At 38.1% G+C, this 26,879-nt stretch overlaps 1 protein-coding gene across 5 annotated transcripts in view; it reads right to left on the bottom strand.

Annotated features, from left to right (window-relative positions):
* LOC138751297 (ataxin-1-like) overlaps positions 1 to 26,879 on the bottom strand; it is a 302,985-nt gene that overhangs the window by 98,375 nt on the left and 177,731 nt on the right. For 3 of the 5 annotated variants that reach the window (XM_069913414.1, XM_069913415.1, XM_069913412.1), the window contains exon 1: positions 17,622 to 17,670. The gene's annotated coding sequence lies outside the window, so the exon portion shown is untranslated. Of the gene's footprint in view, positions 1 to 17,621; positions 17,729 to 26,879 lie in introns of those variants that run through there. The other 2 variants (XM_069913418.1, XM_069913416.1) reach the window with 2 other exon arrangements.

Below are 26,879 nucleotides of genomic sequence, written 5' to 3'. Positions count from 1 at the left end.
CATCAACTTTCCTAGTAACCTCTTGAAAAACTCTACAAGGTTGGTTAAACACGACCTACCACACACAAAGCCATGTTGACTATCCCTAATCAATGTATGGCTATCTGAATAACTGTATATCTAATTTCTCAGAACAGTTTCCAATAATTTATCAACTACCAAAGTCAGCTCACCAGCCTATAATTACCAGGGTTACTTTTGGAGCTTTTTTTAAACAACAGATTAACGTGAGCTATCCTCCAATCCTACGGAACCACATCCGTGGCTAAGGACATTTTAAATATTCCTGCAGAGCCCTTGCAATTTCTACATTAGCCTTCCTCAAAATCTGAGGGAATATCTTGTCAGGCCCTGGGGATTTATCCACCCTTACTTGCTTTAATGCAGTAAGCACTTTATCCTCTAAGCTGCATAGATTCCATGACCTCCCTGCTTGTTTTCCTTACTTACAACAATTCTGTGCCCATTTCCTGAGTGAATACGAATGAAAAAAAAAATTAAGATCTTCTTCATCTCTTTTGGCTCCATACAAAGCCAACCATTCTGCCCTTCAATTGGATCAATTTTGTCCCTTACTATCCCTTTACTGTTAACATAACTGTAGAAACCCTTAGGATTTTCTTTCCCATTGTCTGCCAAAGCAACCTCATGTCTTCTTTAAGCCTTCCTCATTTCTTTCTTGAGGTTTTTCTTGCATTTTCTATATTCCTCAAGTACCTGCTATACACCTCTCTTCTTCCGAGCCACATCCATCGAAAACCAATGTTCCTTATGCCTTTGATTCTGAATGAAACATATAAACTCTGTACTTACAACCTTTGAAGGTCCTCCACTTACCTTGCATATCCTTGTCCAAAAACATATCCCAATCCACGCATTCTAGATCCTTTCTCATTTCCTCAAAATGGCCTTTCTCCAATTTAGAATCTCAACTCAAGGCCCAGATCTATCCTTCTCCGTAATTAACTTGAAATTAATGGCATTATGATCACTGGACATAAAATGTTCTCCTACACATACCTCTGTCACCTGCCCTGTCTCGTTCCCTAATAGGAGATCCAGTATGGCACCCTCTCTAGTTAGTACCTTTATATATTGATTTAGCAAATTTTCCTGAACACATTTGACAAACTCCAAGTCATCTAGCCCTTTTACAATATGTGGAAAATTAAAATCTCCTATTATCACAACATTATATTTCCTATAGCTGTCTGCTATCTCTCTACAGATTTGCTCCTCCAATTCTCATTGACTATTAGGCAGTCTATAATACAATCTCATGAGCGTGGTCATATATTTCCTGTTCCTCAGCTCCACCCACATAGCCTCAGTTGATGAGCCTTCTGGTCTGTCCTGCCTAAGCACAGCTCCTCCCCCTTTTCATTCCCACCACCATCCCCACAAATCCAATGTGTCTAAAGCAACAGAAGTCTGGAACATTGAGCTGTCAGTCCTGCCCCTCTTGCAACCAAGTTTCACTAATGGCCACAAATGACATAATTCCACGTGCCAATCCATGCTCAAAGCTCATATGCCTTTCCTACAATATTCCTTACATTGAAATACAGTGCAACTCCGATTATACAAAATATTTCGAATAAACTTTTTTTTTCGGAGAACCTGTCTTTTTTTTTTAAAGACAGCCTAGTAGCAACAGTAAATCCCTTGTAACAGTGTTTAAACAACAAGGTAAGGCTTTTTAAGCATTAAAATAATGTTTAATTCTCACAAAAAAAAATGCTGGCCACCGCCTATCACCAATACTTCCCCACCAAGGCTCTGGTCGTGCCGGGAGCCCGAGGTCCGCTGCTGCTGGCACCAGGAGCTCGAGGTCCTCTGCTGCCATTGCCAGAGCCCGAGGTCCCAAGTCAGTTCGGCTCAAAAAAAAATTCAGATAACAGAGGATTTTGGAAAATCCAATTTTGGATAATTGGAGTTGTTCCATAGATGCACCTGAGAACATTTCCACCACATACAACCCGTTGACTTCTAATGGTGCATGCAATTTTCACATCATAATTTCCCTCCTCCACTCCTCTATCTGCTCTAGCACTCTAGTTCCCATCTCCCTGCAAATCTAGTTTAAACCCTCCACCTTCAGACCCCCCCCCCCACCCAACCAATGGAGCAGCACCAGAAAACTTGCCCTCATTCTATCACATTCAAAGCAACAGAAACATGCAATTTTCACATCATCTTTTCCCTCCTCCACTCCTCTATCTGCTCCAGCATTCTGGTTCCCATCCCCCTGTGAATCTAGTTTAAACCCCACCGGAACAGCACTAGCAAACCTGCCCATATGTATATTAGTCTCCTCCCAGATCAGATGCAAACTATCCCATCGGATTAGGTCCCAACTTCCCTGGAAGGGAGCTCAATTGTCCTGAAACCTGAAGCCCTCCCCTCTGCACCATGTCTTTAGCCACGTGTTAAGCTGAATTATCCTCTTATTTCTAACCTCACTGGCCTGTGGTACAGGTAGCAATTCTGAGATCACAACCCTGGAGGTCCTGTCCTTCAACCTAGTGCCGAACTCTCCTTGCAGGATCTCCTCACCCTCCACATTATTGGTCCCTATATGGACCACAACATCTGGCTGCTCACTCTCCCTCCTGAGAATACCCTGAACTCTATCTGGGATATCTCGGACCCTGGGACCAGGGAGGCAAGGTACCATCTAGGATACTCGATCTCTTCCACAGAAACTCTCATCTTTCCCCCTATCCATGGAATCCCTTTTCACTACAGCTTACGTCTTCTCTTCCCTTCCCTATTTAGCCACATGCCAGAGACCTGCTCGTCATGGCTTATTCTTGGTCGATCATTCCCCCCAAAAATATCCAAGATGGGGTACTTATTATTGAGGAGAATGGCCATAGGGGTGCCCTGCACTGCCTGTCTAGTTCCTTTCCCTCTCCTGACTGCCACCCATCCACCCTCCTCCTGCCTCCTAGGAATGATAGTGCCCCTGTAACTTCTGTCTATCACCCCCTCTGTCTCCTGAATGATCTCTAATTCGACTTGTCAGGAGCTACAGCTGGATGCACTTCTCGCAGATTAAGTCATCTGGGATACAGCTGGCTTCCCTGATGACCCATATTTTTCAAGAGGAACAGTCCCATGCCTTGGCTACAATTCCCATTGTTTATGACTAGAGAGAAAAAAAATCTAAAACCTGCCCTAACCTGTGGCTACCTGCTGAATCCTTTTTGTTCCTTGAACAGGGTGGCCCTTTATTTTACTTCAACTCCAACTATCCCTCACCTCTTTCCTGTTCTCACCAAAGCCTGTTGAGCCAAAGCCTTACCACTCTGACTCAGCCCTTCTGATGACTGCTCCCTCGATGACCTCAGCTTCTTCCTCCAATCAGCTTCTTTCTGCTGCCTTTCCCCTTTTTAAATTCTAATTGCTACCGCTCCTCAGGTCACCTAACCTCTCTCGCTCTAATCAGCTTCCTCCTCCAATCAGCTTCCAAATCTTCCCCACCACATCACTATGTACAGATATCTAAAAAGATACTCACTGAGAAAAAAACTAAACCTCTTATCATAATCCATAATGTTTAACATGTAACTAAATAAAATATTATTTCAATATGACTGGTGAGGTAAATTAATGAAAACACAATTATTTCCAACTGTTGGAGTCTGTGTAGCTGTACCTATACCAGTTAGATGCATCTGCAGCTGCACACATGCTCAAGCAAACAAAGATTTCACAAACTATTAGAATTTTCTGGTCCCAATTACTAGGGCCAACTATGACAAACCTCTTTCTCTTAAGTGGACAAGTGCACTCTGTCACTAACTAGCTCTACCTGTTCACGTGTCTTGGTTAGAAAGTCATGGGTTTAATCACAAAACTTTAGGCTGATGATTCAGTTACTTGGTATGTTCTGAAATCACGATGCCACTTTATTGATAGGGCATTAACTAGATATCTGCCCACTCATTAAGTTAGATGAAAAGAATACTATAGTAGTATTGTGAAGGTAAACTATTCTCAGCACCCTGACCAGTAACAACATCATACAAAAACAATTAGCTCATTAATGACCTGCTGTTAGTGGAAAATGTTGTGTACCAAATGTCTGAACAGGTTCTCATCGCTGCGATTTCACTCCAAAAAGGAATTAAATAACTGTAAATTAGCTTTGGAACATGTTAAGATTGTGAGAGGCAAGTTCTCTTTAGGCCAATTACATTCCAAATCAAGTTTCCAACTGGATTTCCCAAACGATCATTATTTCCACCACAATAAGCCAGATGTCATTTAAGAAAAGGTTGCATGTGTACATGGAGGTGAGGGGGTTGGAGGGTTATTGGCAGAGAGTGGGAGGTTTGAGCTAGTGGAGATGTTCTAGTGAACCGGTGCGGACTCGAAAGGCCAACATGGCCTGTTTCCGCTCCGTAAATGGTTATATGGTTATGGTTAATAAATGAAACATTTCCAGATCAATATTAGCATTTAGTGTTTGGGGAAAAATATACAATATCCTGAAATCTGACTTGCATCTACTAAAAAGAATTAAGCGGAAACGAACAGTTGACAAGAGCAGGCTCAAGATTTTTTTTCAGGTTTTGCAGAAATGCAGACATGGTGGGCCAAAGGACCATTGCCAGCTGCACTATTAAATGCAATTTTTTAAAAATAGATGTAACGATAAATTAAGGTCCTAAAGCGTGAAGGGGAGAGGTTGATGTGAAATGGGAGAAAATACCTGTTTAGGCTTAAAATAAGCAGGATATTTTAAGGTTAACTACTTTTTTCAGAAAACCACACCTTAAAATGCTCCATTCTATTGCATCCACACCCGCAAAATGAAAAAGGTGCCATTGAAATTATTAGTTATTTCACTTAAAGTATTTTGTTGTTCTAGACTTTGCTCTTGGGAGTTATTCTGGAATGAAAGCATCTGATTTTATGATCTCTGATAGGCCTGCATGGCTTAAAGTAACTGCATGTCCATTAAAAATCTGCCACATCACAGACAATATGTCCTGGGGACAGTAGCCTGAGACACCGTGAGTGCAAAACAAAAGCAACAATTTCTAATTACATCTGTTAAAAATACCCGATAAACAGTTCCGAATGTATAATGCAATGTAATTTTTTTATACCAATACAAAGCATTTTAGATATAATGAAGATCAAAATACACCATTCACATAGCACAAGATACAAACCAAATTAAAATGAGAAAGAATAGCAATGTTGTCATATAACTCTCCTACTGAGAAAATATCGACCACACAGAGAGAAAAAAAAGTTGTTCTCAAAGTGAGGTATCGTACTCTTGACATACAAGTGCCATGCTAGGATGCTACAGCAAGCTTAAAAATATAATACTTAGTTCCATTTTAGAAACGGTATTTAGAAAAATCTTAAAAACAATATCTTTCAAAAAGGATAACCTTAGAAATACCAGCCTATTAACCTAAATGTCTCAGCATTGTTGCTATTTCATTAACCGATTACAGACAAACACCATTATAACAGTTATTTGAAATTTCCAGGGTAAGCAGTGGAAAAGAATAGTGCAATCCCTAGAAGCAAAAAGATTCATACAGCTGAATTTAGTTGGAAAGGCTTTTGAGGAAAAAAAAAGACGAAGTGCTGGGCCTATCCATTACTGCTGAACTACTCAAACTTAGCCAAAGCTCCCAAGGCTGCTTAAATATTTCAGCAACATTTCCAACACAGCTTTAATTGTTTGGTTGTAGTGGGATAAGGCAACATTTTGCTATGGCACTTTGCCATGTCAATGAGTCTGCAGAATTCTGACAATGGCAAAGGTTGTTAAGATCTTCTGTTGGTTTTTACTGGCTAGCTTTGGCAACACAATCATATTTTGAAATTTTAAGTCATTTCATCTACCCCAACTCCCAGTTCATCAAAATGAGAAATGCTAACAGCCAGGTAAGAACAGACATCACAACACCTTTTGAGACCAGTGGTGTAAATGGGTAATCACATTGAATGACATGGTCATAACATATCCTCTGATTTCCAAGCCAATGCAGAATACATCTACTCCCAAGATTAACAATGGCTTGCAGACTAATGATTTTCTAGAAATTCTGCTTCTCTTTAACTACCTTTTCAAACCCAAGTAATCATACCGAGACCTCATCAATGTGGACAAATTCTGAAGGGCTACTTCAGGACATAATAAATGTCAGATCTTTAATTTCTAGAAACATACTATTCTGAAAAATGCACCTTTCACTGTCGCAGCAGTAAGAACAAATAAACACACTAGAAATCTAATTTAGATTAAAAGGTAAAAGGACTAAGCTTCTTACTCGTTAGGGTATGTTAACTGTATAATCTCCTAGTAGTTAACTTCAGGTCATAGGACTATTAAGCTGTCAGTATTGTCAACTACGATGTGCTCAGCAACTTTCATATTGCGGTTGAACTCTTCACAAAAAAAATCCTTAAAAGGCAATAAGATGGTGTGAAAAAAACATAACCCTTCGGATACACTGTTAGATCAGAATTAGGGAGCTCTATTTGATGTATGGTGTCTGCCATCTAAAACAATCCTCCTCTTCAAAAACAAAAAGTGATGATAAAATAAATTTGACATTGGACCCTCTCTCCTAGGGCATATTTTTTGCATAGTATTAATTTCTTGGTCATGAAAGTATCTAAACATCAAATTATCTAAATATATTATTTTTTGTAAGAGTTCATCCTTCAGTCATCCTAAAGGTGCATGCAGTACATCATGAACTCCTTTAAATATTCTAAAATCACCACAAAATTTGTTTAACCAGTTTCTCACACAAAAGCACAACTGGAAATGTCAACAGCTTACTGTTAGCAGGGACTGAAATAAGTCATTCAGTCTCTTTTTTTTTCACCATGCTAGCTGTCTTGGAAATCTTCCAAATTAAATTTTTTGGCTGCCATTCAGATATGTCAAACTTCTTTGGGCTCCATGTTCCCATTCAAACAATCTAATCAGTACTCTGGACATGGTTTATTTTTGTTAAACAAATTTAGTTTTCAGATACTGTTCTTAAAGCAACTGCCATTTTTATAAATCAGACATAAAAGGCCGAGGCACATATTCCATTTTAGCTTTATAATCTCAACTAATTTTGAAATCCAGGACATTATAAACTGCAACTTACTCAGTATAAACTGAAATCTGAAATACAATTCTTGTAAATTTTACAAATTTTAACTGTGGGTTGAATGCTTTGTGCAGAAATTTGTAGTTCTGGTAAAAAGACTGAATGATTTTCTGTTTGATATCTTTTATAGTCCATATTATGATAGAATAAGATTGCTGTCATTTTGAGTTTTAGAAAGAAGAAGCATTATTTTTTCATCACATTCAAAGTCTTTCATGTAGAGATGGAGGATTAAAAAAATATTATGTAATAATTATTGATGCAAGAAAAGTAAAGTTTGTTAAGTAAACTAAAGGTTAGGTTTCACTACAAAGATGAATAGTAAATTAAAAATTTAAGTAAAGCACCCACTTCCTCCAACCACATTTACTTCCTTACACTATGGTTGTTAAACTATTAGCGTATTCTAAAATGAGCAATAACAGTACAGCACATCACTGTATATGTGTTGGACATTACAAGGCCATATTTCTCCTTCCCAAACAGTACATTTCAAATCTGTTCATCACTTGTGCAGTAATATCAGTATTAAATTATAATTTTCTTAGATAGTCTAAGAAACAAATTTCAAATAAATGCTATGACTGAACAATGAAGTACATGTGTCTTAGCAAACCAATTCTACAACACAAAGAAACAAAACCTATGATTTTAGAATCAACAAGATGATCAGTGCCAAAGGTAAGCTGGGATGAACAGTAAATGGTTCGTAATCATCATGGGTGCTACATTCAACTGTACAGGTTTGTAAGTTTGAAACAGGTATATTTTATAGACCAAGAGGTGATCTTTATCAATGCATTCTTGAAACAAGCACCAATGGTGTTGTCGCCTCCTTGCATGGCTTAGAGGCTTGGGGGAGGATGGTTGTCACGGTCTTACAGCATTGATGAGACAACATGGATTTATCTATGTGACAATACAAAATTTGATGCACTAAAATCCTTTTTAAATAAAAGTTTGCATTTGTAAAATTACAGATTTATAGATTTCATTAACTCTTTTTCTGCAGACGATGTCTGGCCTGCTGAGTGACTCCAGTTCTTATTGTCTTTAATCTTACTTGTTGAACATGGTCAGTACCTGATACTTACAGTATGTAGCACATGTAGGTGTGAAATGTCGCTTCTGCTGACCAAGAGGGGAATGGAGTTAAACAGGAGACATTCATCAGCATATTGCTCCACTTTTAATCTGATGATGTAAGGAAATTCATTGAAGAAACTGCTGAAAATGTTTGGTCCTCAGAAACGGGTGGAGATCCTCAATGGCTAGGATGCTGCCTTGAGGAACGTCTACAGTTACATCCTGGGGCTGATGAGTGACCTCCAAGAATTATAACAAACTTTCACTATGCGAGCTATTGCATTTTCAATACTCGAGCAAGGACGCTGTCTGGTCCCATAATCTGTGCTAGTTATTTTTTGACATCACATGGAGTGAATTGAATTGGCTGAACAAAAGTTTCTGTAATAGTTGAAATATCAGGAGGAAATAGATGAAAATGGAAATAACAAAAGATACCCGAGAGCTGTGGCAGGATCTAAATGACATAACCTGTTACAAACGCAAATCCAATGAAGTAAGAGGCAGCAAAGTTTCACTCCCAAATGAACCCAATGTCTTGTATGCCCGATTCAACCATAAGAACAAGGAAGTACCATCTTTGTGCACTCCATAATCCAGGATGACATGCAGGCTACCTACAGGACAGTGAATCTGAGTAAAGCATCCAGTCCTAATGGAGTACCCGAACAAGTATTAAAACTCTGTGCTGACCACCTTGAAAGTGTATTCACGGATATCTTCAACATCTCACTCTGGTAAGTTGAGGTACCCACTTGTTTCAAACAGGCACCTATCAGACTGTTGCCCAAGAAGAGTGTATTAACCTACCTAAATAACTATCGACCAGTGGCACTCACATCAACAGTGATGAAGGTTTTGAAAGGCTAGCGTGGAGCATATCAGCTCCTGTTTGAGCAGTGACTTGGGTCCATTCCAATTCGCCTATAGTCACAACAGCAGATGTCATCTCACTAGTTCTACACAAAACCCAAGAACATCTGGACACCAAAGGTGCATACATCAGGATGCTCTTTAACGATTACAGTTTGGCATTTAACACCATCATCCCCTGAAAATTGATTAGCAAACTCCAGGACCTAGGACTCAATACACCACTGTGTAATTGGATCATGGATTTCCTCACCTCCAGACCACAATCAGTGAGAATTGGAAAGAACATCTCCTCTACAATCTCTATCAGTACCTAAGCACCATAGGGCTGTGTTCTTAGTCCCCTTTACACTTTACACCTATGTCTCCATGGCTCAGAATGACATCAAAACCATCTACAGGTTCACTGATGATACCACGGTAGTGAGTTGTATAAAAAAGGGTGATGAGTCAGCATATAGGGAGATTGAAAATTGGCTGAATGGTGCACCAACCACAACTTTGCACTCAATGACACCAATACCAAGGAGCTGATCGTTGACTTCAGAAAGGGAAAACCAGAGGTGATCATTGGGGGAATCAGAGGTGGAAAGGATGAGCAAATTTAAGATCTTGGAGGATCTGTCCTGGACCCAACACAAAAATGGCATCATGAAGAAAGCACGTCAGTGCCTCGATTTCCTCAGGAGTTTGCAAAGGTTTGGCATGACATCAGAAACCCTGTAAATTTCTACAGGTGGAAAGTGGGCTGACCAGCTGCATCATGGTCTAGTATGGGAACAACAATGCCCCTGAGTAAAAAGCCCTGCAAAAGGCAGTAGACATAGCCCAGGATATCACAGGTAAGACCCTCTCCACTATTGAGAACATCTGCAGGGAATGCTGCCATCGGAGAGAGCCAACAATCATCGTGGATCCACACTACCTAGCACATGTTCTGTTCTCACTGCTACCATCAGGAAAGAGATCTAGGTGCCACAAGACTCACACCACCAGGTTCAGGAACAGCCGCTACCCCTCCACCATCACACTCCTCAACAACAAATTCAATCAAGGACTTCTTTAAGAACTCTTATTTTTTGCACTTTATTGATTTTTTTCTCACTATTGCACAGGCTGTTTACTGTTCTATATTTATTTATTTATTCCAAATCTGGAGGGTTTTTTTCCTGCACAGCCAATAAATGGCAATTCTGGCTCACCTGCAGGAAAAGAGAATCACTGGGTTGTATGCACTCTGGCAATGAATCTGAATCTGAGAAAGAAATTGAGATGAATCATCAGCTCAACATGGTTGTGAAGGCTTCATATTTGCATTACAATAACATGCTGGTCTCCATGATCTTTGGGCATGGCAGTACAAAAGCCTTCTCCTTCCATTAATCATTAAATTCTCCACCACCATTCATAACTATATGTGACAGGGTTGCAGAGCTATGGTTTGAACCATTGGGTGGAGCTGTGATCTTGTAAGCATTACTAGCTATTAGTGTGCATGGAGTCCTGTGATTCAGTCTCATTGAGTATCATTTCAGATATGCCTGGCAATGCTATCACGCCCTTCTAGATTACCCATTCAGTGCTGCTCAGCAAAAGGTGTAAGGCACTCTTTCTGTCCGATAGCCTACAGGTCACTCTTGGGCAAGCTATAGCATGTGTTAGAGTTCCCAATCAGATTCATGTGAACCCATGGATTGTAGATGGTTTTTACAAGCAGATTCTACAAATTAGAATTTATGGTTGTAAAACTAAAAATGCTGGGCAGATGAATCTGCTGATCAATGGCTTCAACAGAAGAAGTCAACGGAAGCCACTTCAGTATTTTTCCCTTGTATAATCATGAACTCAAAATCAACTACAATCTCAGCTCAAAGATGGACCCTTTAACAGGGAAAGCAACAACTACAATTCAAAGGGTCAGAGGTCATGATGGATAGAGAGAAATACATCATACCCATGCCGAACAGCAAGGCACCTGAATGAACGAGACTACTCACTGAATCAGGTTAGGTCACTAGGCTTGATTGTAAAGGCAGAGTGAAATATATTGACCTGGGGGTTCAAATTATACATTTCTTCTGCCTCAGAGGGTACCCAATTATGAGCTGTCAGATCTGTTCAGAAAATCTCTCATTTAGTATATGTAGTGGGGAGTCCTCAGAGTAGAGAGGAGACTATGGATTGTGTAGTGGTCACTTTTACCAGTGCATTCACGGATAGATGTATTTGTCACACATAGATGGCAGCTGTCTTTCAAGAGTTGGCCAGTTCTGTCACGGTGGTGCCACCATGGTCATCCTCAACAGGAGAACATTTTTTCATGTTCTTGCTAAAATCAATGCTTAAGTGCAGTCCAGTATCGAGAACCACTCAATCATCCACCAAGGATAACAGTAGGTGGCAAGGAGAGATCATCACGGGGCATTTGAACTGGTGCCATGAAATCTTAGAGTCCCAGGGCTATTCCCTCCCATCTGTACACAGGGATTATGATGGAGTCAAACACATTATCTTCAAGATGTGATTCTGTGGGAACAGCTCCATCTGCATAATGCTCGATTCTTCAATGAACCTGCTCTCCAAATGTAGATATTAGCCTCCAAATGTTTGGGAGACAAATTATGCAAGGTGAACTGGGCTGAAAGTGACCTTGTGCTTTGGTTGATAACAGTCAATTTTTAAAACGAGGCATAATTGAATGTTTTAATAAACCAGAGATTTTTTTTTACAGCAATTCAGTAATTTTATGATCATTACAATTAAAAAAAAAATTACATCTAACGATTTAAATTTCACATATACGAGGTGAGAAACAAGCTGGGATGTCTGATTTGGGTTTTCCAGAATGGTAAACTTTAGTCACTGGATCATTGCCAGGTTTTAAGGTGCTTTCTGCAGCGTTTTTGCATAAAGTTCAAAGATTGTGATTTAGGAACTTGCTGAAGTAGGATAAAGAATAAATGGTTGGATGTGATGGTGTGCTTTCTTTACTTTTTGCTCTTGGATGGGTGAGACTGCAAGAAACTAACCCATCTTTTAAAGGATACCTGGTAAACCTTTATCTTAGCAAAGCCTATTATGCACCATGAATTAAAAAGTAAATACTGCTAGTAACAACATCTATAAGCACTAGCTAGCTCAAGTCAAAAAAAAGTAGAATCATAATTAGAACTACGTAGTCATAGTAGACTTGTCTGAATTCCAGACTCAACTACCTGGTTAAAAATATTCATTACAAAATAGCAGAGCTATTTTTGAACAATTAAACTTTGATCCACGTGCTTGACAAAACAGCAATCACCATTTGGAGATGGTCACTATTAGTAGTCAAGGAGTAATTTAGCTCAACACATCAAATTTCTAATTACTGCATTCCTCAATTTATAAACTGACCTATTTATGAAATCCTAATCCAACACAACTCTCCAGGTACATGCCTTTCGGTTCAAAGGCAATTCTTTTAAAAGTTCAATGTGGTGCCTCTGACCTCCACACCAGAGTAGTATTCTCTTGGCAATTCAACTAGCGCTAGCTGAAAAAACGAGAACAATATGTTTTTTTTTTATATAAATCGCTTCTTCTAACCTTCAAAATTATTGATAAATACATCTTCTTGCCCAGAATACATCATACTGCAAATTTTATTTCTAAACAATCTAGGGAATGAATCAGATGAAATTAAACTGTTACAAACGTTAAAATAAATATAAAATATAATTAAATGCAGGAAAGTAGAAAACATAACATTTAATTATTTTATTTATATTTTCAAATCAACATGAAATTCATGAATTACATAAAAAAAACAAATCTAATCATTCAATGTTGATTTTGAATAAGAGAAAAAAAACAAGCCTTAACCACCCACCCCCACCCCCCCCCCACTTCCATCCACCCAGGGGGAAAAAGGAGAGAAATAGTCAAAAGAATTACAGAGAGAAAAGAAAAAGATGAAAAAAAAAGAAAAAGAAAAAGGTTTAATGGATTCATCAATGTCCTGACTTACCCAGAATTCCAGATGGTTCCCTGATCCGGGGGGGGGGGGGGGGGGGGGGTGGTGGGGTGCATCATTAAGAATCTACACCTACAGGCTGAAGATATGGACTCCAAATTTTTAGGAAAACTATTTTTTCCTCAGTAATTTTCTACAGGGGAATACAAGCATATATTTCCACTTTCCAATGAGTCATGTCTAGATGGGAATCATATTTCCAGGTAACCGCTGTACACTTCCTGGCCATCGCCAATGCAATATTTACAAATTCTAATTGGTGTTTCGACAGCCTCATTTTAGGTCTGCTATATTTCCCAATATGAACAATTCCGGTATCTGTCTAAATCAAATCTTAGTGATTTGTTCTAGAAGATTTCCCAAATCTTCCCAGAAAGCCCTAGAATACATAATTATTGAACAAAATCACTGATCACATTTTCATGTTCTGCAGGAAAAGCAGATTCTGATTTCCTTGATACTGCTATTATTTAAACATCACTAGTTTACAGGATAAAAATAATAACTAGGAAAAACGTCAATAAAATACATAGTTGAAAACAGATCTCCAACAAAATGTTGGTCATTCAGGACACAATTATGAATAGGTCACTCAGCTCCTTATACTTGTTCTGACATGTAATAAGCTGAAAACTACATTTAGTGCACTTTTAATTCCTTTAGCATTTAAAAGTCTATCAATTTCATTCTTGAATATGATCAGCTTATTTTGAGCCTCTGCAATCTAACTGAGCAAATATTTGCTACAGTCCTTGTTCTAGACCATAGCCCATAAAAAAACATCAGCACCATATTCCCCCTTGTTAAGAGCTTTGCACATGCTCCTCATCGTCATACATTATGATATTTATTTTGCACTTATTTTTGATGTGGCCATTATTCTCTATTAAAAATGGCTTTGGTAAATTGCTACATTTTGTATTGCAGAATGCATTCATCATGACCATGGAATACACAAATCTTTTCTTCATGCTTTATTAGCAATGAGTTAATAAATAACCACAAAAGAATGGTTTCTAAAATTGTAAATGAAATGTTTGTTTAGCATTGGTGGTATTGGAAGGTTTATTCTGTTTGATCATTGCCCGCATTTTGTGGCCACCGAAAGGACCAAATTTATGGAATGAAGCATATCTGCTTCAGTAGTATCAAGCTAAAAGCACAGTTTGCAGTACAAAACTGCTGTTAATTATGTGGCAACCATCACAAATTGGTCTCTAAAGTACTTAAACCCGAATGACTAACCCAAAACAGGCAAGGCAAGCAGAATGTTTTTGCTAATTTTGTGCATTGAGCAAATAAACATTCTGGTACATATTGCCAGAAGCAATTTATTAAATAGGATCACCAGTCTTAAATTTTAGCCAACAGACATTACACTTCCTTGAACATCCTTGGCTGGCTTCTAAAACATTACTGTTGACATTAGGGATCTTTAAAAAAAAAACTCCCAGTACTTTGAATAATTTTTAAAAAATAAATCACCAAGAATTGGTAGACTTGGAATTCTAATTTTCAAAGATAAGAGAATCCTTATCACTTATTTAAAAAATCTCCTGGGATGAAAGAATTGTCACACTATGCTAGGCATCACTAATTAAGACTGAGCTCCAAGATCATAAGATACTCAAAAATAGTCAAAAAGTTTCATTTCCTTGACTGAGAATAGCAAATTCCCTCGTGTACATAAAAACAATTGAAAAACATAGGTCTTGTGATTTTATAAACCATTACCTACCGCATACTACTTATAAAATTAAATTAACAAGAGGCAATAATTTAGAATAAATTTCCTTTAAGACTAATGTCAATTACAATCCAGTTGGATACAGCTGTAATGGACAGGTGGATTGCTTTGGTGATTAAAAATATTATTCAAAGATTTAAAATCATAGTCTGGAGAGATGCAATCAATCACTGAAAGTAGCAGCCTTTTAAACAATTTCTAAACATTTGCTTCCCGAAAGAAAACCAAGTATGATATAACAAACAGCTTAAAATTCTCTCTCTTTTGAGAGCACCTTAGCTGGCTGCATGACAGTGTGGTACAGTTGCTACAGAGAAATCACTGGAGGCTCCCTTCCGCCCCCCCCCCCCACCCCCCAAAACCGACATTCTGTTCAATATAATTTCTCTATGCCAAAAAGTCAGTCTTAGTTTCTTCTGCAAACACAGCTCCAATTAGTAATCTGTGGATACAAGACCCTGCAGCTACTGGAATCAGGAGGAAATATCCTGATGCAAGGTCTGAAATGTTGATCACCCCTGATGCTATTGTCTTGGATTCTTACTGCAGCTTATCTGTTCCAATGAGTTACAGTTGCTGTAATAGCTGCCTCAAAATACTTCCCAAAAAATAATCTCCAATTCAATCAATTTCACTCTCCACCAATGGATTTCTGTCTTCTTTAGAGTTCAATTCCCTGACAAATAAACATTTGGAGCAAGGTAACCTTCAGTGCCATGAATCCCAATTTTAATTTCTTCCCTGAAAAATACTTCCATTCATAGCAAATCGGGAAAAAAAAAATCTAATATACATAAAAGTACTAATTGGACAAGAAGTTTTTTTAAAAAAGGTTCTTTTTAATATCACAAATTTCAGCGACCTTTAATGTACCTGCTGGATCAAAATGTGAACATTACATAGCCTCTTGGAATATTTGGTAACAGCAAGTCAAAATTGCTTTAACTGGAAGTATTTCAATGTCATCTTTAGAGTATAGGCTGACTTTTATATCATGTAGTCAATTCCTTCTCTGATATATTGTTCATTAATTCTACTTCATAATATTCAGTGAACGTATAAAATAACTCTAGATCAAGCCAACATGAAACTATTTTTGTTAACATCCACGTTAACATATAATTAAAAAAAATTTTTTTTGATGCGGTTTAGTAAGTAGCGTGGATTTGGGCATATAGATCCATATCATATATCAAATAGTACCAAACATTTGCCTTCAGATTGTAAAAACACAGAAGTATATCTAAGTGGGTTAGCACAGTCGCATGTAATATCAACATAAGCTATTACTAATGCATCAGGTCGACTATGAAATATTTGCATTAGGAACATTTATTTCCATCTTACCATGCATTCTTGTACCAGCAATTTTTAAAAAAATGTAGGCATACAGTATGGTAACAGTCCCTTTAGGTCCATGAGCCCGTGCCGCCCAATTACACTCAATTGACCTACAACCATGGTATGTTTTGAACAGTGATATGGGGAGAACGTACAAACTCCTTACAGAAAGTGCCAGATTCGAACCCAGGTCGCTGGTGCTGTAACAGCGTTCCGCTAACCACTATGTTAACTGCGCCACTTCCATTAAGGAATTTTTTCTATTAAGATCAAAAAGTCAAAACAGAAACGAACTATTTTACCAATATGGTCTCTGTTCCTCATCAACATGCCAAAGTATTATATAGACATCTACACTCTCCCAATATTCCACTCAAGAGAAGTGCTGAGCAAGTCTGGACATGGAGGTACAGCAAGTTATGTCATGAATCAATTCAGACATCTTCATGCACAAGTCAACAAAACATGACTTTATTTTCTTGCATTTTGTTTAGAGATGAAATGTAAAAGGACACTTTGCCATTGATTCTACTTCAGAAGCCTTCACCTGGAAGATTCAAAACCCAACAATTGTTTGCTACAATTTTGACACATCCCTAAACTCTGCAACCCCAAATAATTAGCTTAAGACTCCAACCAGGGATTTAATTGCTTCCAATAACTGAATAAATAAGGCGTTCCTGTACTTGTTGAATAGAAAATTTTAGACAAGAAAAAATTGTTAACTAAATATCTCTTCTCACACCTTATGTCAGAACTCTTGTGTCATATAGGGAGACCTTGTCATTTTTATAACAGACTTTATCCATGACAATTTCTCCACCTCAGCCTGATATTGCCAATCTATCTTCACAATTAATGCTCACAATGCAAAAAATTAAAAATTCAGGACCACCTTGATTAGCTAAATTTTCAGGTCTGTATCATCTTCTGGCTGTGTCAAAGGATCACAGATCTAAAATGCCCCCTTCCCCCCCCCACCCCCCTTTCTCCAATGACTGCTTAACAAGCCAAGGACAAGTATCTTCTATCTAGATTTTTTTTCTGCCAATATATTCTGCCTATTTTTCTGGTTTCCAATTTCTGCAGTACTGACCGAATTGCTGTGCATCTTCAATTAAGGAAAGGCCTGTTAGTTTGTGAAAAATTAGTAAATCTATTCATCAAGTTACAATTCAGTGAGAAATTAGTCCCAGATCCACATTGCTGCTTTTGTTCACTGGTGATAGTTGAAGCTTTGTTTTGCATACTACAGTTATTAACTTAGCAATTAGGAAGTCAATGATGCCTTAGTGAATTGCTTTGATGTCTGCTAAAATTACAATGTTAATTACAACCTAACACAATGATAAGCAGACACCTGATAAATCTGAGTCAATAATTGCTGAAAGAATGGCACTAGAAATAAGTTACATACCACATGAAATACAGCTCTTCTGTTAACATCCATCAGAAGACAGAAATTTCAGGTGCGTCCATTAGTCCAGACCTCCAATGTGTGTCTTAAGCACAAAAGGTATATGCCTAGGAACAATGACAGCAAAAATAAAATCATCACATGGAAAGGTAAAATGTGCATCCCAATTAATTTTCAATCATACTTTGAGGATTGCTAAGCTTGAAAGAGTCCCAAGATTATCCTGAATCTTAATTAAAAAATAGAAACAATACAGCCACTTGAACTGGTGTCGTCTTTAATTTGGAAATATTTTAACATTACTGGCATGAAGAATGGAAGTCAACACCAATGGGACTGGGGGATAGAAAAGGCAGAGAGATATATTTTGAGCACTTAGGATGGAGATGCAGAATCAGCAGAGATAAAAATTACTCTAAGCTCTTGGCAAGCTCATTGGAGTAGGTGGAGTTTGGAGAACTTATCAAGCAAATTAAATCTTGAGTTATTATGGCATTGATAGAAGTTTCAGAAAATTTAAGGTGTGCAGTCAGTTGAATATGGGCAACACTTCTGTATGGGAAATGAGTCATAGTACAGAAATTTGTATTGGTATTTCAGTCAAATATTGGTAACAACAGAGAGAAGTTGATGGAAGGGAAGGGGTAATGGCAGGGCAACAATGCAGGAGTGTCTGGGAGAAATTCCAAAGATGCAGCAGCATTCTAAATGGAGGATGAGGCAACTGTGGTTGACAAGTAAAAGACAACATGAAAGCAAAAGGGAGTGCACACATTTTAAAAATTAACAGGAAGCCAGAGGATTCCAAAGCTTTTAAAGAGCAACAGACAGTAACTATAAAACCAGCAAGGGGAGAAAAGACAAAATATGAATGTAAATCAATAATATAAGAGATACCAACAGTTTTAACAAACAAATTGTGAAAGAGAGGCAAGAGTGGACCATTGGAAATGACTCCAGGGAAGTGGTAATGAGGAATAAAGAAATAGTGGATGAATTAAACAGGCATCTTGCAACAGTCTTCATTGTGGAAGATACCAGCACAATGCCAGAAGTTTGAGAGTCAGGAGCAGAATGTAGTTGCCATGACTGAGGAGAAAGTGCTTGGGATGCTGAAGGTGGATAGGTCACCTGGATGGACTTCACCCCAGGGTTCTAAAAGAGGCAGCTGAAAAGATTGTGTATGCGTTAGTAGAGATCATTCAAAAATCACTAAAATCAGAGAACTGGAAAATTTCAAGTCACACCATTCTTTAAGAACCAAGAGAGGCAAAAGACAAAAAATTATATTGGCTAATCAGTCTAATTCAATGGCTGGTAAGATTTCAGAGTCCGTTATTAAGGATGAGGTTTCAGAGTACTTGGTAGCACATGATCAAACAAGCCATAGTCAGGGGAAATGTCTGACAAATTCATTGAGGAAGCAATGAGCAAGACAAAGGAGAGTCATTTGATGTTGTTTACTTTGACAAGGTGCCGCACACAAGGCTGCTAAACAAGATAGGAGCCCATGGTATTATAGGAAAGGTATGAGCATGGGTAGAAGATTGGCTGACTGGCAGAAGGCCAGAAGTGGGAATGGAGGGAGCCTTTTGTGGTTGGCTGCCATTGACTAGTGGTGTTCCACAGGGGTGGATGTTGGGTTCACAGTATATTTGGATTTTCAAATCCAAGATATCTCGTCACATTTATTCTGACTGAATACTATTTGGTGAATTGAACTGTGGTCAAATGGAATGTCTATTCCCAGCCAGCAAAGTTCAGCTGAAAGTAGTTTTGACCAGACCTATGGAGTGGAGGAAAAGCTAATGGATAGATAAATCAGAAATTATCAGGGGAGAGTAATTATTGCAAAATGCCTTTAAGCAGCTGTGACTAAAATTAAGCAAATGCAAAGCATGACCTTCATCTTATCTTGCACCATCATCTGAAAAATAAATGTCAAGTTTGAAAGACTAAGTAATTTTTTCAGCACCTTTAAATCATAGGTTCCACTATTAACCATAACCATTGTTGCTTAGTGGGGGAAAAATAATTAGGTCCCAATGAAGAATGAATAACAGTTTTCAACTTTGAACCAGTTTCCCACATTATTACAAGCTGGGATACAAACTCAGACAATGAGGATAAGTGGTATGCAAATAGTTGTACTCCAGTCAGTTGACCATTCATAGTGAACAGATATGTAAAAACAGAATATTTTGTATGAAAGTTATCAATTCACAAAGCAATGGCAGATAAATATTCTGCATTTACACTTCCTTTAGTTAATTATTTTGGACAAGTGGAAACAAAAACTGCAGATGCTGGAATCTTGAGCAAACAATAATGAGATAATGATAATGAGAAAGGATCCCAACCTGAAATGTTTACTGACCATTCTACCCATGGAAATTGCCTGGCCTGCCGAGTCCCTCCAGATTCTCATTTTCTTAAAAAAAAGATTAGTAGTCCACTTGCCACGTAACCTCTCACCTCCGCCCATTACGCTGTTTTCCTACTCCACTCAGTTCACCTTTTCTCCACATCTTAAAACTTATTGGCTTCCAAATCATCCAACGGTGATGACAGGTCATTAACCAGAAATGCTGACTCCGCATCTCTTCATCCATAAATGCTGTCTAAACTGTTCATTTACAAGATTTTTGACACGATGTACAAAGTATATCAGTGTTACGGTACACAAGAAAGCTGCGCAGGGGTACACAGAGGTGTTAGGAGCCTGGAACAGGCTGCGGGTTACTGGTAGAAGCAAATACAATAGCAACATATAAGCTAGATGTGTTTATAATGGATATGAAGAGATAGCTATCAAGTGCAAGCAGAGAATTTTAGTTTCATTTGGACAACATGTTTGGCACAGACATGTAAGCTGATGGCCTGTTCCTGTGATGTACTCAGTTGAATGTTTCATAATTCAACAAACTTATACTTCATCATCATCTTTAATGCTGGAAAATGCAGAACTATCATCAGGCAAAACCTTACACCCAACAAAAAAGGATTGATCAGACCCAAAATGTTGACCATTTCCTTTTCCACAGATGCAACTTGACCTGCAGCATTTTGTTTTGATCTCAGATTTCCAGTATCTGCCATTTTCTTTTTGATTTTTCAGTGCACAAAGGAATTAATTTAAAAGTAGGTTTCAAAAGGAAGATGGAGTCTTTAAAAAAAATGGAATTTCTATATTTATGGCAGACTAAAAAAGTGATTACATGGAGACGAGAAAGAATGAATATTTCAGGAAGTTTGAGATAAAAAATAAAACAATACATGCAGTGAAAAAATTAAGTCATGAATGGCAAATTAAGAGGAAGGTATTTTAAAAATGAGTTTGTGCAGTAACTGAATTAGCTGCACTTTGTTAAAAGTTCAAGTTTATTTCCCGATGAAACAGCGCTCTTCGGTCTAAAGTGCAAAACAGTGCAAACACACATACAGACAAGTAGAGTACATGTAAACATATTAAATAATTATCAATAAATAGTGGAGTCTCAGAGAATTGTTCATCAGTCATTCAGCAGTCTCAAATTAGACTCTCTGAGACACTCTAGTTCTTCCTGCATGTAGATTATACTTCGCTGTAGTTTTCAAAGAAAAATCTGTGCAGAATCGACCACACCCTTTGAAGAGCACTCCTTTCATAGTGCTCTCATAGTCTTAGCTAATGACAATGGGATTCAGCCCAACAATCTCACACTCATTCCATTCCCAATACAGCACAGGCTTGGGCAGCCAAGCATTCTGTTTTATGAACAATGTGTTCTGGTCAATGGACTGTAATGTTGCACAAACTGGACTAGGCCAAAAATTGTAGCTGTATAAAAAGGCATTGCATTGAAACTGGGATACTTGTTGGTAGTGGGCTTTTCTCTGCAATAAAATAGTTATTTACTTCAAATGACAACTATCAGCTCCAAAAGGAAATCAGTTCTTGCACTTTATCAATTCAGTATTATTTAATTTTTTTTGTCAGTCACTGAAAAAAAATTCAAAGTCAACTACTCAAATGTGTTTCATGTTATCATTTCCAGAGCCGCTGCAACTTACATCAATGTGCAATACATGAAAGTGTGTGTTTTAACTCCTTACAAATCTGTTTACTGATGTTTATTTTATTTTAACTGAAATAGGTTGCCACCTTTCTATGCTGGAAACAGGTTCCAAACTCTGTGCAATGCCCTGTGGGAGATGGTGCTCAATGCTCTCTGACACAGTTAATGAAGTCACATCCCATTAAGTACTCTCTCCGTGGTTTAAAGCAGAACCTATGTGACACCTTGCTTCTATCATGACGGGCCACTCACGTCCAGTGACTCAGCACAAACAACCTCAATATAGTGCTTTAAGTTAGTGTCAACATCTTGGTTGGTGGTTGCATACATGACCGTAAACCAATTGCTGATCAGCCTAGTTGCAGGGACAAGAGGATCATTTACAAAAGATACGCACATACACCATCTGCTGCTAATAAATCAGAAGAGAATGTGAGTTTCAGTGGAAGTGGGATATGTAAAGGAGAATTAGATACCATGGTCTTCAAAGTTTCATCTCTCCAGACACAAAAAAATAGATTGCACTGCCAGATTGGCATTTGAATGTAAATGGAAACCAAATTTCCTCTTGTTTGTTCCTCCTTGTAGTCGAGGACCTTCTTGTATAACAAGGCAGAAGGAAGTATGGTTGTGAATGTGTTGGGTAATCGAGCTCTGTTGTGGTTAAATATCCAGCACCATTACAAGCAACAAGATATGTATATGACTTACAAAAGTGCAAAGTGCATGAAATTGAAGAGATGCACTTGAATATGACACAAGTTCCAAATGAAGATCATTAAACTGTGGCTGTGACGAATAGTTCAGTGATGCCTACCATAGATTACGACATTCCCAGATCATAAACACTCCTCTCTTGCACACTCCATGAAATTATTTTACATCCAAATCATCCAAAGCCATCTTGCAATCTATTTTGTTCGAGTATTGTTGGAGACCATTTAAAAACTCACAAAATCTCATCAATTTTGCATCACTATAAAGACCTCCGATGCAATGCCAGAAACAGAAGGTCTCCTCCCTTCTACGCTCCATTTCATTTCCCAAGTTGTACTAACTTCTTGTAAGACTATCAGATGCTCCAGCCAAAATGCACCTTTCACTTAAGGGGAGCAGATTAGTTTTAAGGGGTGTCAGTTAGTTTTAACTTGTAGTAGAATCTATGGCAGGGGTGGCCAAATTTACTTAACATAAGAGCTGCATACCATAAACTTCACATGTTTGAGAGCCGTAGCAATCACAAGCCACACCCACTAACACTATCATTAGCTCCTTTCAGGTGGCCGTAATACCCGAATGTAAAGCCACCTAAAATACTCAAATGCAGCTGTCGGGAGGCCACTTGAAAGCGGAGAACCCGTCCCCGAGGTGTACTTACTCAACCCACCTCGGGAGGTATATTCTCTGCTTCTGAGCACTCCCCCAGACACCTGAAAGCAGCAGCCGGCGACCCAACACCCCCCCGCCTGATAGCCATACGCCCCGCTGCACCAGGCGCGAGAGGTTGCCAACCCCTGGTACAGTTTTGTTTGCAGATAGTTAAGCAGCACTGTTTCAAAGGGAGCAATTTTCCAGAAGATTTTTTTCTAATCAAGTCTACACGCCAAATGCTCCCCCTAGGCACCTGAAAGCAGCAAGGCAAAGCAGCTAGCAGCTTTCAGGTGCCTAGAAGCAGGCAGGCTGTTGACAGTCAGCTGGCAACCTGCTGACAGCCACCCTCCCCGCTGCCGACACTTACCCTCCCCGCAAGCCGCACATTACATATCAAAGAGCCACATGTGGCTCTCGAGCCGCAGTTTTGCCTCCCCGATCTATGGTAACAAATATGTCCAATGCAGTTAGCATTGGCTGGATGCTGAAATCATTCCAATTAAACAAAACGTACAAGCCTACTTATGTTTAACTTGTTGCAAAATGTTTTCACCTCAGTAAAATAAAATCTTTAGTTTGATATCAAACAATATTCAATGTTTATCAAATGTTACTTGAAACATTGTTAGTTTGGCATTAGTCAAAAAAATTCCTTAAATTTGTTAAAAATTAAAAAGATCTTTCGCTGGTAATCTAAGGTTTTTTTAAAAAAGATTCTTGGTTCACTCACCTCAGTGCTGTCTGTGTGTGGATCGAAAGAAATCTTGTAGCATTTACTTCACTGATCCTGCTGTGCAAGCAAGCATCATGGACTCATCTCAAACAAAATGAATCAGTGATTTCAGTATTCTGTGCCAATTCCTGGAAAATGGCATGTGCCAGAAAACCATTTATAAAATGCAAATATAGCAGCATGAGTGTGTTTCCCTCATAGGCACTGACCGTATGTATGTATGTATTTAAAAAACAAACCTGGTGAACTACAGTATTACACATAGCTATCAGCAGTTGTAAATCTTAAGTATTATGAACTCTATTGGAGTATTTCAAAGACAAGAACTGTGCTTAAAACTAAAGATTTTAAGATTCACAAATCTTTCCCCTCGTTTTATAATACACTACTAATTTATGGCTGTTTATAATGCACCACAAGTATCCATTATTTATATCCACTGCTGATATTATTTCTGCTATTACTATTGGAAAGTCGATCTAATTTGACTTTCAACAGTACATTGAGAACACCATCAGAATTCATTCCAAAAGTACAAGGGCATAGGGATGTTCTGTCCATTTTTCTCCCAGCAGTCTTACCAGAAAATGTACTGGTAACTTCTCAAATAGATTTTGGACCATTTTTAACGACGCTACACATAATAGTTTGAAATTCTTCATTAAAAAAAAGAGGCAGAGCTGTGAAGTAAGCCTGATGAACCAAAATTCTCGCCACCACAACTGACACTGTTATCTATGCTGCTTTGGAAATTCGCATATGAAACCTGCACATTCTTAACACATAGACCAAAGATTACTTTCCCAAGAAAGCGTCCAACAGCAAATTGCTAGAGTCAAGAAAGAAAAATAACTGCCTTCTTTCTTAGAATTTTTTGCATAACTATAATTACAATTTCTCATCCTATTTTAAAATCATTAAACCCATTTTTAAAAATGGTACCAGAAACTGATCACTGATCTGAAATGAATACTAAAAACTGGCTGATAACAAGGTTTCAAGTACAATGTCTAAATGAGATCCTTGTATCGCAAATGATGCTTAACTAGCTATTTCAAACAAACATGCCAAGGAACTCGAAGTAGGAGATTTATGAAAAGCAGTTTGAGATTTTTTAAATGACTCCAGGATGCGATAAAACATTTTACATGCAATTAAATACTTCAAATACATTCATTAGTGACACGAAGGAAATACAGCCACAAATTTGCACACAGCAATCTCCTACAAACAGCCATAAGATTATGATCAATTTATTTATTTTTTGTCTAGAGAAACACTGACCAAGTAAGTCACCAGGGACAAGTCTTTATTCTTCTTCAAAGAGTCCCATTTTAGTCCATGCAAGTGAGCAGACAGGACTTTGGTTTAATGAGTGAAATGACACAACCTCCACCAGTGCAGTGCTCCCTCGACCTTTCCTGTATACACAAGTGTGAAGATATCATTTACTGTCTAAAAACAGCAAGATTATGGTGCGGTTTCCTATCAGATGGATGCAAAACCATGACTTATTTAAATATTGCTTCCACACCTCCCTCCCCATATGTTTTTACTTCTCCTTTTATTCTGTATTGCAACTTTGCTCTTAAACAATGCTCTCTCCCCCACAATGAGTCATAAATGCACGCTGCTCTCAACATTGATGTGTGGGTTAACTGATAAAAAAAAATTAAAAAAGATATTTTTGAGGCATTTCTTTTCTCATTTTATTTTTGCTTGTTTTTATTTGAAATTGTACCGCCCCCCCCCCCCCACACCTGATGGTTTGTCTCCCCGGCCTCAATGTTCTCAGAATTATTGGCAGCTTTTGTAGTTGTTAGTAAATGATTACATGCTTGATAGTGTTTCAGTTGCCTGCTTCATTTACACACATTCAATCCGATGTTTATTAGAAAACAGCCATGATCAAAAGAAAAACATTGCAAATGTTGAAAATCTAAAAACAACTGCTGCAATTAAGGCAATTCTGTAAACGAACAAGTTAACATTTCAGTTTAACCTCAAACATTACTCTCCAGAAATGCTCCCCTATTTAATATAATTTTTAATTACACGGGACTGTAACCTTTTCTAAATTTTTCTCACTCTGCTTAATTATTTACATAAATAAGCAAGTTTATTTCACTTTTTCCTCTTTGCATGTCTTTCATTTGTAATTCTGACACTTCTGAAATGCGTTCATTTTTCTTGGAGCACAAGACCCTTTTTTGAGACTAGAGGCCATCATCATTTTGAGAACCCCAAATTTAATATCTTAATCAACATCTCAGTTAATTCTCAGATCTAAAGTCAGAAAGCAATGGGCATTTATTATTCAACAGAATTTGCACCAGACTTTGTCTCTGTGATCTCATTCTCTGAATACAAGATACATTCAACTTGCATTGTTTCTTCAACTAAATGGCCAGCATCTATCTACTTGCCATAAATATGCACCATCCTATCACCCTAACGCATGTTATTAGAAATATCAATAAAGGCTGAAAATTAAAAAAATATTCACACATCTTGCTCCCACACAACACCCATTTTTCTAAAGATATAGTAAAATAGTATGTCCATGTTCTCTGCATATAGCTCAGCAATTAAACAATGTGGAACTCTGAAATTTTGCATACAAGGTAGGTTTACCATAAGGAAATGCACTAAGATTTTTTAAAAATAAAAATCCATAAGATGTCCTCCATTGCCCAAAGTGCTTAATTTTTAAATTTCTCTATTAAAAATTGATGATTTTATTTTCAAATTTATTTTTGAAGTAATAAATATTTGGATGAACCTAACCCAAGTATTTTCAGTCTACCTGAACCAAAGAGAAACTGAAAATTTATGGACTGTGCTTCTGCTACAATTTAAACCAGTTAGACGAGGAGAAAGAACCAAGGTGATACATGTACAATACATGAGAGCTTACACATACAGATGCACAGAAATTCATAATTGCTGCAGCTGTAGCGGCGGCTACTCTGCTCCTGCAATAACACACACAACCAGACGGGTTGAGCTCAGTGAGCAGACTAGTTTATTGCAGGCTGCTGGGCTGCACTTATACTCCCAGCCCGGACCTGGCTGAGAACCCCGCTGGAGGGCACT

The sequence above is a fragment of the Narcine bancroftii genome, chromosome 1, assembly GCF_036971445.1.
Source record: "Narcine bancroftii isolate sNarBan1 chromosome 1, sNarBan1.hap1, whole genome shotgun sequence".
NCBI lineage: Eukaryota > Metazoa > Chordata > Chondrichthyes > Torpediniformes > Narcinidae > Narcine > Narcine bancroftii.
Note: the sequence above shows the minus strand (reverse complement) of the source record. Positions and strands in the feature narration are given on the sequence as shown.